Source organism: Notamacropus eugenii, chromosome 5, assembly GCF_028372415.1.
Source record: "Notamacropus eugenii isolate mMacEug1 chromosome 5, mMacEug1.pri_v2, whole genome shotgun sequence".
In the NCBI taxonomy this organism is placed as follows: Eukaryota; Metazoa; Chordata; class Mammalia; order Diprotodontia; family Macropodidae; genus Notamacropus; species Notamacropus eugenii.
The window spans coordinates 285743152-285760302 of NC_092876.1; the positions used below are offsets into that span (position 1 = coordinate 285743152).

General features: G+C 38.8%; 1 long non-coding RNA gene across 2 annotated transcripts; it reads left to right on the forward strand.

Annotated features, from left to right (window-relative positions):
- The first annotated feature begins 2886 nt into the window (after window positions 1-2886).
- On the forward strand, window positions 2887-16863 carry LOC140506219 (uncharacterized). 2 transcript variants are annotated; one of them, XR_011967815.1, is made up of 3 exons: window positions 2891-3658; window positions 8432-8991; window positions 16356-16863. It is a non-coding gene; the product is annotated as an uncharacterized lncRNA (long non-coding RNA). The 2 variants fall into 2 exon arrangements; XR_011967816.1 differs by lacking the exon at window positions 16356-16863 and having other exon boundaries at window positions 2887-3658; window positions 8432-8598.
- Window positions 16864-17151: the final 288 nt, after the last annotated feature.

The window sequence follows — 17151 nt, forward strand, 5'->3', positions numbered from 1 at the left end:
ACCTATCTACAAGAATTGCATGAAATTTTGCCTCTTAAGTGTAAAACTTTACATCTAGAATCCCATTTATAAATTCTTGTTCACTGTGTATTCCATATATGAACTTGATCTGTGTGTTAGGATCAGGTACCAGAAAATTTTCATTACAATCTTGGACAGTCATTTGGAAGTACACATTACAGATTGCCCCAATTCTGTGGTGTGTGTGTGTGTGTGTGTGTGTGTGTGTCTTGAGAGAGAAAGACAGAGAGAGACACAGAGAGAGAGAGACACAGAGAGACACAGAGAGACACAGAGAGACAGAGAGAGAGAGACAGAGAGGGAGACAGAGAGAGAGGGACAGAGAGAGAGAGAGAGAGAGAGAGAGAGAGAGAGAGAGAGAGAGAGAGAGAGAGAGAGATGTTCGGGGACCATCAATCTTTCTCAGACTCAGAACACTGAAAGAAAAAAACCTACCATGTCACTTCTAGCTTTCTCATGTGTGTATTGGGGGTTTTGCCACTATTACTTGGGGAAAAAACTAATTTGAACCAACCACAACATTGAGAGTAATCACCATTTATATTTTTTGTTATTCATTCAATGAAGTGGAACTGACTTCTGATCATTCACACATACACATGTAAAGACACCTATCTTTTTATGTGTGAATATGTAGGATAATTTATATTTTTCAAAGTACTGAGAACCCTTATTTTAATGACCAAATTCTATCTAAATTAGTACTGTAATTAAATAATTCTGACTTACAGTTTAGTGTAAGATCATTACAATTTCCAAAGTAGCATCCATTCTGAGTAAGTATTCAAATAGGCTTCTATTTTTTCTACTACTCCTACCTCTACTTTATAAAGTTCACTATCATTTGATGATATTGGTAAGTACAAGGTAAGCACGGTTTGTGACATCACATTTTAGAAGGGGTATGGATAAATTAGATATCATCAAGGGAATGTCTATTTATAATTTTAAAATTTATTTTATTTTTAATTTACGGAATAAAATAAGCATCTCTATTACACAGCATAATAATAATAAATGATTGCACATGAAACTAAAATCTAGTATGTATAACTTTCTATTATTTTTAAATACATAATAAAGTTATCCGGTACATTGCTACGAACATCTATTTTTAAAAGGCATTAGTTACCTAGAGAGCAATACAAGAAAATCCCTAAATCTAAGAGTTGGATGGGATCTCAGACACCATCTAGTTCAATAAATCTATATAAAAATCTCTTCTCTAAAATTCCTGGCAAGTGGTTTGACAACCTCTCTTTGATTACTTGGAGGAGGAGAGTAACCTACTACTTCTAGAAGATGTCCATTTCACTTTTAAATGGCTCTAATTCATAAAAAGTTTTCCCTCTATTAAGTCTAAATTGACTTATCTATTAATTCTACCCATTACTCCTAGTTCTGCCCAAAGGGCCAAGCACAGAAGAACAAATCTACTATTTCTTCCACATGACAGTCTTTCAAATATTTAAAGACAGCTATTACATCCCCTCTAATTCTCTACTCCATGTTATGAATATCCAGTTTTTCTACTGACCTCATAGCACATATCTCAAGACCCTTCACAATCTTGATTACATTCTTCTGGATGATCTCCAGATTATTGAAAGCCTTTCTAAAATGTGGCACTAAAAATTCAACATCTCTTATATTTACCAATGTAATCAAATGAGGGGCAGCTAGGTGGCACAATGGATTGAGTACCAGGCCTGGAGTCAGGACTCATCTTCCTGAGTTCAAATCTGGCCTCAGACACTTACTAGCTGGGTGACCTTAGGCAAGTCATTCAACCCTGTTTGCCTCAGTTTCCTCATCTGTAAAATGATCTAGAGAAGGAAATGGCGAACCCTTCCAAGATCTCTACCAAGAAAACCCCCAATGGGGTCATGAAGAGTAAGACATGACTGAAAATTGGCTGAACAGCAACAACAATGAAATAACAATGAAGTTGACAAAGTAAAGAGGTTGGAGGAGTTTAGTGAGAGAAACTGAAGGTATTTGTTAGGTGTCTAGAGAAACTCATTAAAATATTTCCTCTAAAAAATAAGTCAGATTCCACAGTAGTGAAGAATATCCAAAGTGGGTTGGTTGGTTGTTGCCCTTCTTCTCTAAGAGGACCCAAATGACATCACCATGGTAAAGTCAACTTTCCATGTGTCTGACTGTGGGGGCTCAGAGCAATATGAGCTTGGAATGCTCTACCACAGGTGGGGCACAGATACTCCATGTGGACATTTGGGATGGATACTCCAAATTTGTGCATCCTATGTTTCCTTTATGCTGTTTCAATTCTTCTTTGTTCATAGAGCACAGCAGCACCTTTCTGATGTGGTCATGCCATCCTGAGCAGTCCTGTGCCAGTGTCTCCCATGTTGCACAGTCAAATCCAAAGTTTTTGAGAGAGACCTTGAGAATGTCCTTGTATTGCTTCTTCTGTCTACCATGTGATCACCTGCCCCATGTGAGTTCTCCATAAAATAGTCTTTTTGGCAAGTGTACATTTTGCATTTGAACAACGTGGACAGCCTATTGGAGTTGCACATAGTTTGAATGCTTGGCAGTTTAGTTTGAGCAAGGACTTTGGTGTCTGGTACCTTATTCTGCCAGGTGATCCTCAGAATCTTCCTAAGACAGTTTAAATAGAAGTGATTCAGTTTCTTAGCATGAAGCTAGTAGACTGTCCACGTTTCACAGGCATACACAATGAAGTCAGCACAACTGCTCTGTAGACCTTCAATTACCTCTTCTCTTCCATACTTTTCTTCATGGGCCTCCCAAACACTGAGCTAACTCTGGTAATGCATGCATCAGCCTCATTGTCAATGTGTACATCTGTGGAAAGTATACCACCAAGGTAAGTGAACTTATCCACAGCATTCAAAACTTCTCCATTTTTTGTTACTGACGGTTCCATATATGGATGGTGTGGTGGTGGCTGATGGAGCACTTGTATTTTCTTGGTATTAATTATTAGGTCAAAATTAACACAGGCAGCAGAGGATTGATCCATACTTTGTTGCATCTCAGCTTCAGAGGTTGAATTGAGTGTACAATCACTTTGGTCTTGGCTTGTAGCCTTTTCAAATGGAAGAACTTACCATCAGTATGGTAGTTGACCTTAACGCCATGTTCACCTTCATTGCAAGCATTTGACAACATGGCTGAAAACATCATGCTAAAAGGCATGAGAGCCAGCACACAGCCCTGTTTCACTCCAATGGTGACAGGGAAGGCAGAAGAACATTGTCCACTATCTAGAACCCAGGCAAACATGCCATCATGAAATTGATGTACAATACTGATGAACTTCTCTGGGCAACCAAATTTTGACATAATTTTGAATAAGCTCTCATGACTGACAGTGTCAAAGACCTTGGTCATATCTACAAATGTTATGTACAAACCTCTGTTCTGCTCCTGGCATTTCTTCTGGAGTTGTCAGGCAGAAAACACCGTATCAACTGTTCCTCGGCCCTTTGTGAAGTCACACTGGCTGCTGATTCTATTTCAGCTGAGATTTACAAGGTAGGGGAACCATTGCTCATACAAAAGCTGACTGAAATTTTCCAGGTCATATGGCAACAGGAGGTTATCCCCCAGGAGTTCAAGGGTGTTGCCATTGTTCATCTCTGTAAAGGTAAAGGAAACAGATTGTCCTGTGACAATCGTGGGGGTGGGAGGTCTCTCTCTTAGTCATTGCTGGCAAGATTCTTGCTAGAGTCCTCCTAAATAGGCTGATTCTTCCCCTGGAAGATGGTCATCCAACATAGTATGGAATATATGAAAAATTTTTCACATAATATTTTTTGGCAAAAGGGATTATTTTGAAAAGAATATTTCTTGTATCATATCTAAACCCTGAGTGGCAAATATAACTTCAAATGGATTAGCTGATTTAATGGCAGAAGGATCATTTGAGATCATCTACTTCATTCATGCCTTTATACAGATGGGAAATTGAACCATTGTGACATTCCTAAGGTCATGGACACACAGGCAGTATATTCTCACAGAAGCAAGTTATGTTCCTTGAGGGGATAATTTCATTTTGCCCATTTTCCCTCTACTTACTATTGTGTGAGTCCTTAAAAATGTTTGTTAAATTGAATTGAATTAGTATAGACAATGGGCAGCTAGGTGGCTCAGTGGTTAGAGTGCTAGGTCTGGAGTCTGGGAGACTCAACTTCCTGAGTTCAAATCTGGCTTCAGATACTTATTAACTGTATGATCCTGAGCAAGTTACTTTAACCCCCATTTGCCTCAGTCTCCTCATCTGTAAAGTGAGCTGGACAAGAAACTGAGAAACCATTCCAATATCTTTGCCAAGAAAACTCCAAGTGGGACCACAAAGAGTTGCACAGGACTAAAATTAATTGAATAACAACAAAGGATAGTCCAAGCCAGCAAATTAATTTCTAGAGAGTAATAAGCACTCATATTTATATCTTGTTTTATAATTAATAAAATGTTTTCCTTACTGGAACTAAAGAAAAAATCTAGGATTGCTAAAAGATGGATAATCCCCTGTATGGGAACTCCCTCCATTAAGGCAGCCCATCAACGATCTGGTGGATAAATCCTAGTGAGTTGCCTGAGGAACAAAGAGATTTTCCTAGGGATATGTAATGCTTAAACTATGAGGCAGGATTTGGGCCAGACTCTTCCTGATTCTAAGCTCAGAACTATGTCTACCTTGCCATTGTGCCTCTTTTAAGTAATATGAATGTTAAATTCTCATTTCACAGGAGAGGAAATCATATGGTTTGCCCACCATGATTAGCAAGTAAATGGCAGAACTGGAACTCCGTTCTTAGTTTTCTGATTATAAGTCTAGTACCCATCCTACTTCATGAGACTGCCTTATAACAGAAAATGATGAAGATATTATGGCTATTATTATTTCTGAACTGAGGGACTGTCCATCTCTACAATTAATATACCCAAAGTTTTAACTCCTTTAGTGTTACTATACTAGTATTAACAAAGATTCACCAGAAATAATTCTATCTCTCTAAAATGTGTATTAAACTTCTGTCAAGAGGGTTATTACATTGAGAAAATTTCTTCTAATAGGGAATAGCATTCCATTTGGGATTTGGTAATCACCACATTCTCCCTAATCTTTTTTCTTGACCCCTCAAATATACACAAATAATTTAAAATAAATCAGAAAATAAATAGCACAGAGATGTATTCAAGTCACATGTCAGTTTTGCCATTGGTCAAACGAAATGCATCTTTATCAGTTTCAATATTTCTTACTTTACCTTATTTTAGAAGGATTATATTTGAGGAAACAGGCAATAATAAGTTAAAATAAGCTTATTAACTGGAAGGGCTATTTTGATGTAATACAGACCAACTCTGAATGACTTCCTTACAACTCCCCTAAAAATATAGTATTGAATATATTGTTGAGTGCTAAATCATTGCTGACTCTGAGATGCTATTCCAAATGACCTCAGTTCAAGGCATTCTTTTGAGAAATAATATCTGTATATGACATGACTAGCCAGGAAAGTCTCCTAGGTAATGACCACAAACTCCACAGAGTCAGATAGGGATCTTCAGGGATTGTCTGATTCTGAATCATTGTTGCGTAAATGAAGATAATGTTTCCCTACCTTGTGTCCACTAATGAATTTCCAGATATGGATTTTTGTATTCTGTTTCAAAAGAGGTACTACATAGTAACTTAGCTCAGTCAAGGAAATCTGTCGTTGAATGAATGAAAAAAAAAATAATGCACTATGCATTTACTATGGAGGAGACACTAAGGACGAGAGGATAAAAATGCAACAGAGAAATATCCCTGTCCTTATATTCTAATTCTATATTCTAATATTTATATGCTAATAAGAGTAGACTGCACATTACGGGAAAGGTTAAGAGGGAAGGCTTAAGTCTCTGGGAGAGTAAGTGACATTATAGGACAATTGAATGACAGGCCCTTTCTGGAAGTCAGGATAATTTGATCCTAAAGGCAAAGGAATGAAAGCAGAGGAGGTAGCAGGGGTGGGGGCAGTGGAGAGGCCTATATGCCTCACCATGACAAGAAGATGATATGGTCACAGGGCTAATGATGGCTAGATCTATGAGCTTTCATCAATCGCCATTGTCCTTAGGCCTTGAAGAAGGCTCTTTCAAAGTCTTCTTTGGAAAACTCTCTTGTTTAAGTACATATGTATGTATGTATGTTTATATATATATATATTTACATATACAGTCAATTCATATTCACAGTAATATGTTCTATAAAGTCAATAGGAACTCTCATTAAGGAATACTGAACCATTGCTCCTAGAGGAAATGAAAAGTTACATACCTATGAGCCTCTTGTCACAGCATTTTCATCAACTGATCAATATATAACCTTGTTTTATGTGTGTTTCTGTTTAACAGATATTATATATATAATATATATGTGATTATATATACACACATGTGTGCTTATGTGTGTGTATATGTATGTGTGTGAATTTTCTCTTCTTTTTTCTGGATATAATGAATTGCTGATTCTTTAACATGGAATTCACAGCCAACAGCACTATAACTCATGCCCAAAAGAGGTTTATCCAATGCAAACATTTTCTCTGAAAAGGATACCATAACCTTCTTGCACTTAGAAACACTAGATAGTACTTCAGTACTATGCTTGAGGACCATTTAAAACAGTGAAATCAGCCAAAAAAAAGTACAAAAAGGCAAAAAGTGTGGCACTAGCTAGACCATAAAAAGGGCACTTGTTTACAATTTGATATTTGGAACAGGAGGGAAAGTTGAGCACCTCTTTATTCAACCGCAACTGGGAATGTGGCATTGGGTGACTCAATTTTTTTTTTCTGAAGTTTTGTGCATGTCCATAGAATGATTGTAAATGACCACAAAAGCACCACAAGTATTGATTTTGGAGTTATAAATAAGTCTTAGCAATTAGAATTTGCAAATATGGAATTTGTGAATAAGAAAGATCAGCTACATTATCATCTGTCATCAACAGATGACATTTGTTGCATAATGGTTCATAACTTACAAGGTATTTAACATATACTTTTCCTATTTTGAGCCTCACAGTGATAGATATTAATGTTTTATAAATAAGTAAACAGAAGCAAAGAGAGATTAAGTGACTTGTCTATAGTTGTATGGTGAGTAAAAAGTGATTCTGGAATTTGACTGTTCTGATTTTGAATATAATACTCTTTCCATTATATCATACTGTCTCATATCTATGCACATAATACAATACAAACTGGAGAAATTTGGTACTATAGTAGGCAATATACTTGATTGTTACTTAGGAAAATTAAATTTTTTTGGACTTTAAAAATTATAAAGCAATTGATAAGCTAACATTCATATCTTAACATTCTTTTTTCCTTGAACATAATCTTTAATTTTTTTCAGAGTAAAGTTGACTTTAAAATCTGAATACTTTAAAAAAATCTTTTCTAGCCTGACTTCTTGTAAGACCAAAAGAAATTGCTTCTTTTTACCCAGTCCAAGAATGGTAAAAGAAAAGATAAAAAAAAAGTTGTTTTTAAAAATCTGTGTATTTTTTAATCTACATAATATGAAACAAAACATTTGTAAGGAAAATATTTTAAGCTGACTAGGTTCATTTTCCAGTATTTAAAGCAAGTTTGGAGATTATATATATATATATTTATATATACACATATATACACATGTGTCTGTATGTGTATATATATATATATATATACACATGTATACATATGTTATCTGGATAGTCCATATAAAACAGGCAATGGGGATTGGGGAAATTGGGATCATGGGATCATATAATCACAGTCTATCTTTCTGTAACAAATATTTCCTTGAGGCATCATCTTTATATTTTTATCCTGTTAGACTACCATAACTTATGTACCCAGTTAGACTTCTCTGTGATGACTTCCAACCATATAGACCTAGGCATAACCTTCTTCTCAAAGAAACTATATTATATTTTCTGTAGAAACACTGATACTATTATTCCAGTCACTTTATTTCCTGAAATGTCAGTGTAAGTGACAGTGTGTAATATGGAGCAAGTCAATGAAATTAAATCTGCCTCAATTTTGTCATCCACGATATGGGTGTGACACTATGGAAAATAAAATCTGAAAATTATAGTCAAGGCCATGATCCTTAGGCAGGAACATAGGCTTACTACTAAACAACTGCTCATATTTCAATTCCAAAATTTTAATGTCATCTTAAACCAGATCCTCTTAATGAAATTAAGTGGAGAATTATCAAAGGAAAGCCCTGACCTTGCTTTCCTCCCATAAAGCAGAATGAGGTTCACACATCAGGTGGAGGGCTGTAGAATTCTAAGTTTTATAGACTTTGCAAATATTGGTTAAATAAAACAACTTTTTTTCTACCTTCTCCATTTCCTCCATAGCTCCACCAAATGAACGCCTCTACATCTACCACAACAGGAATCCTTCTGGCTCATCTTATTCAGCTTGTAGAATCAAAATTCAACACCTGTGTTTGAGTTATGTTTCAATTGATAACAGGTTTTCTCTTCCGAAGCAAATAAAACACATGGCATCTGATTCAGTAACAGCACACCCTCAAATATTTTAAATAACTTCTTGATTTTCATAATTCTGGCTACTTTAGTGCTTCCTTTTTTTCCCTACCTCAATTTCAAAATTACTAGTTATCATATGATTATTGTAAAGCTGTGCATTTTGCAAATCAACCTCAATTATTATTAGCGTTTGCTTTTTCAGCAGGAGAAATAAATTCCCCACAGTGGCCATTCATTTGCCTCTCAGCACGTTTGAATCCCTGAAGAAACTTGTACATACTTCCCCTTTGCTAGGAGAGAAGCAGTTGATTTTTTTCTCCTTTTTTTTTTTTTTAAATGTGGCAGCTAAAACTTGCAGAAATATATTTTGGGTTCCCAGGAATGTGAATTGTTTCACAGAAAAGAAAACCACTAGAGATTAGTAGGTAAGTATCTTGGGGGAGTAAGAAATCCAAACATTCCCAGTAACTTGCTGCACTATGCCCTCATTCATTCCCTCTGGCTACAAATACTTGGGGGGAAAGATGCCAGCCTATTAGCATTTCCAGGACTGTACATACATTCTTGGAAATACTCTCTCTTCCAGAGACAGAACTTCTGGAATGATCACAAGAAATGCTGGGTACAACTTTATTGGCTCTCTTCAGGGACCTGGGGGGATAGTTTCACAGATGCTCTCTCTGAGCCACCTCAGAAATCTCTGAAATGCTTGAGCATCTGTAGTTTTAGAGATGGTGTCATTAGTTGGCTTTCCTTTGCTGAAGAATCTTTGCAGAAAGTCTCCTGCCATAAAAAATGACAGTACTTATACCTTTCCTCCCATGGGATCTCTGAGGTCTTTTTTGCCACTGGATCAGGACAGTTAAAATTCCTGGCAATGCAAGCAATAACTGAAGTGAGGAGGATAGGAGCATCATATTCAATTGAAATAGCAGGGAGAGTTTTATGTGTGCAGTAGTGCCAAGCCTAGAGGCCTGTATTGGGCTACCCGAGTCTTTCTTACCTCACCTCCCGAGGTCTTCGGCTGGCCACGCCGGATGCACATATGAGAGAAAGGACGTTCCAGAGTCAAACAGGGGTTGAGCTTTATTACAGGGTTTCGGTTACAAGTGCAGGGGCTCTTCTTTCTTAGGACGAAGAGGGGGAGATTTCCTAAGAAGGCTAAGCTTAAGGGAATGGAAGTAGAAGTACAAGCGGGGGAGAGAGGGGGAGGGGAGAGAGGAAAGAAAAGAAGCGGAGCCCTACTTTTCTCTTTGGCTCCACACGTGCTAAGAGCTTTCTGGCTTCCTCAATCCTACTTAATCTTCAGCCACACAGTTTGCATCTCAATACCATGCTGTTAGGTAACTAGGTGTGCTCCAATCCGGGACGACCTCGAGGGCAGGGAGACTCCACCCATCAGGTATCTCCGGGGGAGAGGCGGAAATACCCGAGCTAGCCGAGCTAGCTCGGTCTGACCTTCTCGAACCCCCGCTGTTCATGGAGGGCCTCGTAAGACTCTAAGATTTAGAAGTCCCACTTTTACCTGCCCGAGACTGTCCACACGGAATTGAGCTTCCAGTCCCAACATATCCCCTTCTTTGTTATGCGCGGAGCGCACCTGGCTCTAGAGCAAACAGTGGCTGGAGGCTGAGTGGATTAGGAAGGCCTTTAGCATATGAGTACCTTACAACAAGACTTCATTCACACAGAAATCTGCAGCTAGCACAACTGACAAAGGGAGGCATCAAATAAAACAAAGATGAAACTAAATGGCTGAGTTACAACAGAGGAAGTGCAATCAACTAAAATCCCAAAGCATATTTTAAGAGAAGCAGGTGGTGTAGGCGCCTTACACCACCACTCCCTTAATCTTGCAAATGGATCTATACAGGTGGAAAATTGGTCACCTCCTCCCCACCCAAGTGTCCTGGGTTTGTGATATCAAAGTCCTCATTCAGCTGGCGAAAAAAGGATGCCTAGATGGGAAACTGTCAGCAGCAGTGTCTGCGGTTGTGATGAGGGCTGCTTCCTCTCTGGGCAGCAAGGTTAAAGCTGTCAGCAGCAGGCTCAGGTGGTGTATGATCCTTCTCCGGGGTCTCTGGGCTCTCCGGGGTCTCCGCCTCCTGCGTCTCCGTCGTCTCCGACCTCGGTTCCCACCTACGGATCCTTCTAATGGGAATCCACGCATTCCCTTTTCCTGTGGAGACACAAACATACCCTCGACCCCATATTAGTATCTTAAAATGTCTCATAGCTGGAGTAGTGTGTGAGCCTTTTGAGACATCTGTATCAAGCTCTGATTGTATTAGGCGACCTTTTCCCCTTCTTTGTTTAGCGAGGATCGCCTTTAAGGTAAAGATGATAAGAATGCATAGTGGCTCTTTACTTAGGTATAGCTGCTGCCAGGTGCTTACAAATGCTTCATTAACATCTGTAAGGAACCTGACTTTCCCAGATTTTTTCTTTTTAACAAACACAGGAGCATTCCAGGGTGCTAATTGCTCCTTAACCAATAGTTGTAGTGCCTGGAGTTTTTCTGGAGTCAAGGCCCAAATCGGGGTGTCTGACTTCCAATTCAAGGGTGGGGACTCCAGTGCAACTGCAATGGCCCTTACTAAAAATTTGATAGCTTCATCCCGAGGCGGCTCATAATGTCCCTGCCCCAGATGTTAAAACTAAGTCCTGCAATCACCAACGGCCATACGGTCCCTTGGCGATCCTCTGCCTCCCACTTTACTGGGTGCATTGTCTCTAAGGTATTTTGGCACCCTCCTATTCCCCACACTGGTCTCTGGCTTTCTTTAAGCTTCCAGTGCCTTAAGGGAAGGGCAATAGCTATGGGAAGCTGATCCTGGCCCCTCCCTGTACTTATTTCTTTCTGCCCAGGGGTAAGGCAGGCTCTAGCTAAGCTCTTCCAGTCATTAGGAGTCAGAACAAACTGACCGCTGAGAGTTTCAAGCATGGCTATAACAAAGGGTGAATTAGGGCCATGCTTGGTACAAGCCTCTTTAAGAGTCGCCACTCTCTTCCACTCTATGGGTATGTGGCTCCTCCGAACCCCACCGGGGACACTGGGGTCCGCTATTTCTAACACAGGAAATGTCCCTACATCTTCTCCATTCTCTATAGCCTTTCTTATTCCTTTTTCCAAACTGGACTGTGGCCCTGAACTGTCTGACCAATGGAGTAGGTTATAAGGAGGCGCGGAGGGAAGGCACGGCGTATTCTCCCCTGCCTCGCCTTTCCCATCCTCTAGATGGAGCTCCGAACCTATTTTTTCTCTACACTCCTTAACTTTCTGCTCGCCAGGGTTCTGCTCGCCAAGGTCCTCCCCTCCCCTCTCTCCGCTTCCACTCTTATTCCAATCCCGCCCTGGCCTCTCCGGCCCTTCCTTACAAAATTCTCGGAGGTCGTTTAACTCTATTGTGACCCCCGCCTCCCTGCCTTCCCTGTGAAGTTTCTCAGCCCAGACCTCCTGTTCCTCTGGCTTTATTACTGGCAATTGATTCCTCATCCCTGCCCTTTTCCCAGGGGTTTGGGAAGCTTCTCTCCCCTTTCTCTCCTTCCGAATCTAGGATTCGGGACTCGCTTCTTTCACAGCCCCTTCCGGGTGTACCCCAAAAGCACCCAGGATTATCTACGCTCCCAATCCCTGTTGGGACGCCAACTGCCAAGCCTAGAGGCCTGTATTGGGCTACCCGAGTCTTTCTTACCTCACCTCCCGAGGTCTTCGGCTGGCCACGCCGGATGCACATATGAGAGAAAGGACGTTCCAGAGTCAAACAGGGGTTGAGCTTTATTACAGGGTTTCGGTTACAAGTGCAGGGGCTCTTCTTTCTTAGGACGAAGAGGGGGAGATTTCCTAAGAAGGCTAAGCTTAAGGGAATGGAAGTAGAAGTACAAGCGGGGGGAGAGAGGGGGAGGGGAGAGAGGAAAGAAAAGAAGCGGAGCCCTACTTTTCTCTTTGGCTCCACACGTGCTAAGAGCTTTCTGGCTTCCTCAATCCTACTTAATCTTCAGCCACACAGTTTGCATCTCAATACCATGCTGTTAGGTAACTAGGTGTGCTCCAATCCGGGACGACCTCGAGGGCAGGGAGACTCCACCCATCAGGTATCTCCGGGGGAGAGGCGGAAATACCCGAGCTAGCCGAGCTAGCTCGGTCTGACCTTCTCGAACCCCCGCTGTTCATGGAGGGCCTCGTAAGACTCTAAGATTTAGAAGTCCCACTTTTACCTGCCCGAGACTGTCCACACGGAATTGAGCTTCCAGTCCCAACACAGTAGGATAGAAAAGTACTTCTCAGCCCCCTGGAAGGGATGATTCAATTGTTAAATCATTGAGTCCTCAGGGACCTTTAGAGGTCATCACCTTTACTCCTCCCCCTACTATTCCCCTCATATACCTTCACTAGAGCCACACTTGAAGAAACGTTCCTAGACATTTAAGAATGCAATCTATTTTAAAAGATCTCCAGAGAGAAAGATGCTACAGCAGCATATTTTTGTATGTGACAGTCCTCCATGCCAGGAAGTTCTTTCTCTCTCAAGTGTCTGTCAAACTGTATCTTGTTTCACTGGCCAATATTTAATTCATGACAGTTTACCAGTTAATTTGGGAATGTGGGCCAGTCTATAATCATTTATTAAGCATCTACTATGTCTCAGGTCTAATTTTTAACCCACATTCCATAAATATCACTCCAGTCTATGATGGTAGCATGACAGTATGGATGGCGTGGCAGACTAGGTAAGAGATGAGTTGGGTTCAAATCTTGCTTCTGATGCTTTTCGTGGAAAGGTGGGAAAGTAATTGATATATTTAGAGCTAGAAGGAACTAGTGACAATTTCCTTCAACCCCTTCATTTTAGAGATGAGGAAGTGAAGCCTAAAGAAATGAAATGGCTTGTTCCAGATGGTTTAGGCACACTTTGAACATAGATCTCTGATTCTCAATCAACCCTGAATTTTCCACTGTATCACCATGTGCCTAAATCAGCTCTGGAGGATTCATCTACTAAATCTCAAACAAGTTGTGTTCTCGTTTAGCGAAAGGTGTTCCCTACCCAGTTCATGAATTTATTTGTGCCTGTATCTCTAACTCAGAAGTTCTTAACCCTTTATGTGTCATGGACTCCTTTAGTAAAGTCTCTGCATTCCTCAGAATCATGTTTGTAAATGTATTAAATAAAATTATAGGATTTTAAAGGAAACCAAATGCATTGAACTAGTTACATATATGTGTGAACATGTACACATATACCTTATATACAAGCATATAATGTGTAGACATATATAATATATCCATATATAATGTGTGTATATACACATTCATACATACATATCTGTATATATACATATAAAACAAGCTCGTGAATGCAAATTGAAAAGCTTTACTTTGGTTCTAGAATTCTAATTGGCATATGACATAAAATTCTATATAAGTATTCAGTCTTACTCAGGGTTTAACCGTGAAAATTCATCCCACAATTTATACTCCACAACTCAGGTTCCCTCTATTCTATTTCTAGACACAGGATTAAAAGCTAGGCATGAACAGAAGCAATGAATATCAAAAGTGATGGCTCTGGAGTCCAAAAATGTGGCTTCCAAACCTGGTTCTAACCATAGTACATTATGCAAGTCACTTAATACCTCCATTCCTTAATTTACTCCTCTTTTAAGACTGGAGTTGGGGAGTGGACTGAATGACTTTTAAGATCCTTTTAAGATCTTAATCTAGGCTCTCTATCAACACCATTCAACTATATGCCAGGCACTATGCTTGATGAGAAATACAAAGGCAAAAAATTAAATTAAAAGCCTTTGTTGACGGGAAGTTTACATTCTGCCGAAGAAGGCAATATGTACTTAAATAGACTATTTGCAAAATGAATACAAGGTAATTGAGGGAGGGAGAGCACTAGCAGCTGGGAAGTTCAGGGGAAAGTGCATTTAGAAAGTAGTTCTTGAGCTGAATCTAGAAGGAAGTAAACAGGTTCAAGTCAATACATACTACCAAAGAAATAATTTCTTGGTGACTTAAAAAAAATCAAGTTCTTCTTCTGATGACATAACAACATAGATTACAGCCCCTGTATCTGCCCTTCTCTCCTTTGTTTGTTTGGAAGTGGGGAATAATGGGAAGTGGAATGAGACAGAGTATATTTAAATTGCAAAATTTCCTGTTATCATTTGCATTGACTCTTGGTTCAAAAAAAAAAAAAAAAAAAAAAGCCCAACAACTTACAAACAAACAAATGCTTGAATGGACCATTAAAAAAATTTAATCAACTTCAGTATTATAAACATGACCAGTGGAGGAAAAGTAAGGGTTCCAGTCTAAGAATTTGTTATTAAAAGAATGCTAAGAATGTCAAGCATAATAATGTTATCAGATTCATGTATCCTGGATAGCACTATTATTATTCCCAGAACTGAGTGTCTCAGAACTATATCAGCTTGTGCTTTTATGGATGCCCTTACATAGTACCTTCTGTTTCACACAATATCCACTGTTGCCATAATACTATCGATGAAACCCCAGCCTCTGACCTGTCACTAAACTAAAGGGCAAGGCAGGATGGCCATGGGGCTTAAACGGGATGAATTTGGATCCAGTCACTTTTATAAGCCTTGGATAAGCCCATTCAATCTCATTATTGTTTTTATTTGGGACTATCTTACCAATTGGCTACGCTAATTCAAACTAAACAGTGTACTGAAAAACCATTGGTGAACCAGTGGTATAAGAGGATGTAGTATGTCATCTAAAGAATCCCAGTATGTTTTCTGACATCATGTGACGAGCCATATTGCCCAGATGTCATCACACCTTGTGTGAAAAACCTGAAAATATCTTTTGTCAGTTTGATAATTAGCTTTTGTCTCTGTCTGTTTGCAGCTATTATCTTGTTGAACTGCATTCAGGAGACTAGGGATCGGACCATTTTGCTCTCACCCACATCTATTTTTAGATGACCTTCCATTATTGTTATGAATGGTGATACACATCTTTGCCTGCAGTTCAATATTCTCTTCCTCTTTCTCAAACATAGAGAGTGAATATTAAGTCCAGAACAATACTTATTGTAACGAGACTATCAGAATGACCAGCTGAGAAAAGGTATGAAGTGTCAAGAGATATTTAAAAAAAAAAATCCCTTATATTGTATATAAAATGATGAAGGTGCTGGTATTTGGAATATCCAAAAGTCATCCTCTTTCTCAATTAAAATTCATATATGACTCAAATTTCAAATCAATTCATAAACAAAATCCTTATTACTATTTCCATTTTTGTACAAGTATTCATGTTTTTAATCTTTTAAAATTATTATTCTTAAAGTTTTTGTTTTGATTTTTCCAGTCTGTGAACTTGTCTGGGAATAATTCAGTGATAGCCAATCATGAGATTTTATCTGGAAAATTTTCTATAAGGCAAAAATACAGAAGTTATCTCAGTAAGGAACTGATACAACCAAATATACTAATTTACATCTTCCCAAAACATGTGTTTGATGAAATATTAAGATAAACTGTGGTTCTGGCATATTTTGCTAATCTTAATTTTCCCACTGTTTTTTAAGGGAATTTTTCAAGTCAAAGGAAGTGAAACATACCAAGACTCTGACTCAATAAGGTTCAGGATTTGAGCAGGCCCAATGGGAAAACAATTACAGTTTAAAGAATAAAATGGTTTCCTTTAGGGAATCATTCTATAATCCTACAGATTATATTTGCAGAAAATTTAACTGATATTTAGCCTACATTTTCATTTTTCATATTTCCTTTTTTTTCCCAACAGGAATGAAACAACTGACAAACCTCACTGTACTACACATATACTTTAAAGGTCTCTTTTCTCCTAAATCCTTATCAAACAGGATGTGGTTACTTTTGGAATCAGAAACCAAACCTAATTTCATGATTCCAGAAGCCAGACAATCATAAAGTTATGTTTCATTTATACATATCCTCAATGTTTTTTTTTTTCTGCCTCAGATGTAATATAAATGAAATATTCTTTATTGATACACCCTTCTTCCTTTCTAAAGTATCCCTGGAAATAGCTCTCTGAGAAATCCCAAAAGAAGTGGTTATTCCAAAAGTTGTCACTGATATTATGATCTCATATAAATTCATAGTGGGAGGTAACATTCACATTCACCTTTCACTCTTTATTTGTTAGTCAATAAATACTGGACAAACCAATCAGGAAGGTCTATTTGGCACATTAAAGGAAAACAAACAAACAAACAATAACAAGCACCACAAAAACGTTCTGTCTTCTTAAGAAAGCGCTTCCGTTAAGTGATCAGTGGCAAGCTAATTAATTACATCCTCTTAAGGTGAGATCTTAAGACCTAAGTCTCTCTCTCTCTCTCTCTCTCTCTCTCTCTCTCTCTCTCTCTCTCTCTCTCTCTCTCTCTCTCTCTCTGTGTGTGTGTTTCTATCTCTCCTCTTCTCTTCCTCTCTTCAGTCTTAAAGAATATGTATATTTTGATATATATTTCCATTTTCTATATATAGAAACATCAGTGGTGCAGTAGAAATAGAATTGCCTCTGGAGTTAGAGGATCTTTGTTCCAGAAATCTCATCT